This window comes from Carlito syrichta, unplaced genomic scaffold (assembly GCF_000164805.1).
Source record: "Carlito syrichta isolate Samal-C Ts95f unplaced genomic scaffold, Tarsius_syrichta-2.0.1 Scaffold302945, whole genome shotgun sequence".
NCBI classification, from domain to species: domain Eukaryota; kingdom Metazoa; phylum Chordata; class Mammalia; order Primates; family Tarsiidae; genus Carlito; species Carlito syrichta.
In genome coordinates, this window is record NW_007247041.1 from 429,701 (window position 1) to 433,453 (window position 3,753).

The following is a 3,753-nucleotide window of genomic DNA, read 5'->3' on the forward strand; positions in this document are numbered from 1 at the left end:
CCAGCAGGTCGAGGCTGTGGTGGCTGGGAACGGCCACTGCACTCCAGTCTGGGCGACAGAAAGAGACTCCAACTCAAAAATAAATAAATAAATAAATAAAATAAAAATAAAAATACAGGATAAAACTATTTACATAGTATTTACATTATACTAGATAGTACAAATTCAAAGATGATTTAAAATATGCATAACATATACAGGAGGATGTACACAGGTTATATGCAAATACCACGTCATTTTATATAAGGCACTTGAGCATCTGTGAATTTAGTATCTTTGGAGGTTCTAGAACCAATCACCTGTGGATACCAAGGGATGATTATACATACCACATTTTCCTTATTCATTCGTCTGCCAACAGATACTTAGTTTGAGTCCATATCTTGGCTATTGTGAATAATACCACAGAAAACATGAGAATACAGACATCTCTTTGGGATACTGATTTTATTTCTGTTGGACACATAGATGACTGACCTTCAGCTTACTAGGTTAAGTCAACTCCTTGACTTAAGATTCCTAACATCTTGGCCAGGCCTGGTGGCTTACACCTGTAATGACAGCACCTGAGAGGCTCGGGTAGGAGGATCACAGTTGGGCAAAATCATCTGGCAACACAAGTGCACTGTAGTTCCAGAAGTGGAATTGCTGGATCATATGGTAATTCTATTTTTAATTTTTTTCCTTTTAGAAATGGGGTCTTGGTATACAGCCTAGGCTGATCTTGAACTCTTGAGCTCAAAGCCATCCTTTCTCCTCAGCCTCCCCAGGACCTGGGATTAGAGGCATGCAGCTGTCCAGTCTAGTTTTTATTTTTTAAATAAATTTCTACACTGTTTTCCATAATGGCTAGCTCAGTTTACGTTCCTATCAGCAATGTGTAAGGATTCCCTTTTCACCACATTCTTCCCAATACTTGCTGTGTTTTGGCTTTTGGTAATAGCCATCCTAACAGATATGAGGTGATAGATCAGGATGGTTTTGATTTGTACTTCCCTGAGGATTAGTGATGTTGAATATCTTTTTATATTTCTGTTAACCATTTCTATGTCTCTTGGAAAATTGCCTATTCAAATTCTTTGCCTTTTTGGGGTGGGGGGGTCAGTCTCACTCTGTCATCCAGGCTTCAGTGGTATGCTCACAGCTCACCTCAGCCTTGACCTCCTGGACTTAAGTAATCCTTCTGCCCCAGCCTCCCCAGTAGTAACTGAGACTACACGCACGTACTGCCATACCTGGCTAATATTTAAATTTTTTTGTAGAGAAGAGTTCTCACTATGTTGCTCAGGCTGGTCTCAAACTCCTAGGCTCAAGCTATCCTCCCTCCTCGGTCTCCCAAAGTGCTGGATTACATGCATGAGTCACCACACCCGGCAAATTCTTCCATCTTTATATTACATTATGTCATGTGAATTTTTGCATGCTTATTTTGAAATGTCTTCATTAGCAAATAGAGGAAGACTACCTCTCAGTGCCTTTAAGTAAGAAAGAAAAAGTTGAAATTGCATGTCAATCATCTTAGATGTAAGAGAGGGAAGTACCTCATCTTACGTAAAACAATGACTAAACCACTTTTTAAGGCATTTAACTTTAAACATACCTCTTTTTGTCTGATGTTTTGCAACTCCTTGAAAATAAACTTGTTGAAACACTCTTCTGACTGATACCTGTCTCTTTCTGAAGTTTTCATGTACTGTCTTACTAAGTAAACTTATTCATCAATTTGGGACTTGGCAAAGAAATGAGAGTCTTTTTTAATCTTTGACTAAAAATTCCCTGAAGCTACTTTTAGGAGTTTTGTACTTTTTCAAATTTGCCTATTCCATACATATATATACATTTTTGATGGATTCTATTTCTTCCTCCTTTTTTTTTTTTTGAGTCAGAGTCTCACTGTCACCCAGGCTGGAATACAGTGACTGCAACCTCGACCTGCTGGGCTCAGGTGATCCTTCCGCCTCAGTCTTCCAAGTAGCTGGAACCACAGGTGTGCACCACCACCACCCAGCTAATTTTTTGATTTATTGTGGAGATGAGGTCTTGCCAAGTTGCCCAGGCTCATCTCGAACCCCTGGGCTCAGGTCATCTGCTCACCTCAAGCATGAGCCACTGCGCCTGGCCTATTCTTTTTCACAGTAAAAATTTTATTCTTTGTTTTCAAAATGAAAATAGCTTTTTTTCTGATTCTAAAAGTACCTTTATTTCTGATTCCATGTATGATAATACCTACAATCATTTAATGTTTCTGATTGATCTCAGTGCTTAAGGAGACTCCCGAATTCTTTTCTGTATTATGGGAGAACTACTTCTAAGCCATTTTAGACGATTTTTGGATAGCTTTTTGTTGTAGTTGCTGTCTTACAATACTTTAGAAGTAGGAGATTGTACAACTATTTTTACACCATTTTGTTTGTACTTTTAAGGAAGATTTTAAAAAAACCTGTTAGAGGCTGGGCTCAGTGGCTCATGCCTATAGTCCCGGAACTTTGGGAGGCCGAGGTGAGAGGATTGCCTGAGGGGCAGAACTTTGGGAGGCCGGGTTTGAGACTAGCCTGGGCAACTTGGTGAGACCTCATCTCTACAGTAAATTAAAATATTAGCTGGACATGGTGGTGTGTGCCTGTACTTCTAGCAACTTGGAAGGCTGAGGCAGAAGGATCGTCTGAGCCCAGTGGGTTGACGCTGGAGTGGCTGTGAGTATGCCAATGCGCTCCAGCCTGGGTGAAAGAGTGAGACTCCAACTAAAAAAAAAAAACAACCAAGAAAAAACCTGTTAGATACAAAGCCTTAAAAGCATATTTCCTTTGTTTTGGTAAAAAATAATTAGTGGTATATTAATATCTTGGACCCTATTAGCCCTTTATGTTCTTGAAAATTCTAATTAAGATATCTGTTTGGAAGGCTGAGGTGGAAGGATCATCAGAGCCCAGTAGGTTGACTCTGGGGTGGCTGTGAGTATGCCACTGCATTCCAGCCTGGGTGACAGAGTGAGACTCCCACTCAAATAAATAAATAAAAGATATCCGTCAATCTTACTGTCTAACCCACTTTAAAAAATGAATTCACTTTTCCAGTCTATTTTTTATTCAGTTTGCCTTTATTCAACACAGGTGGGGAGAATAAATGTTTTTGTGGAGTGTAGCAAAATTAGTCTGCCTGAATACAGTACAAAAACACATGATCTTATTCATAATTAATATAACCATACCTATTGTGATCTGAAGAGCATATTGAAGCCAGAAGTAAAATGTTCTGTACTCAGGATGCCTTTATTTAAGGAATAAACAAAACTCTTATCTGTTTCTCTGTGTTTTAACCTGTAAAATGTGGACTTTATTTTACTTTTTTACTATTTTTTATGTCATGCAAGAACGCTCTGCTTTATTTATTCATTTAATTTTAAAGATGTGGGGTACAATTAGGATCAGGTATACAAGTGGTCATCGTAAAGGCAATTTAAGATAATTTAATAAAAAATGCTTATAGAGATATTGTAAATATGTTTATACTAATTATAATAGTCTTCTTAGTAATATTCCCAATCCTGATTTTTATTTATAACTTTCTTAAAGGCAGAGCTGTGTATTATTTAAGTATTGAATATCTTCACAACAAATGGAAAGTTAAGAATACATAGAATAATATATAGTCATAGGATACATACAAGAGGAAAGCACTTTTGGTAGCCTTTATTTATTATTTTTGATTTGGAGTCTCACTCTGTTACCCAGGCTGGAGTGCAGTGGCACACTC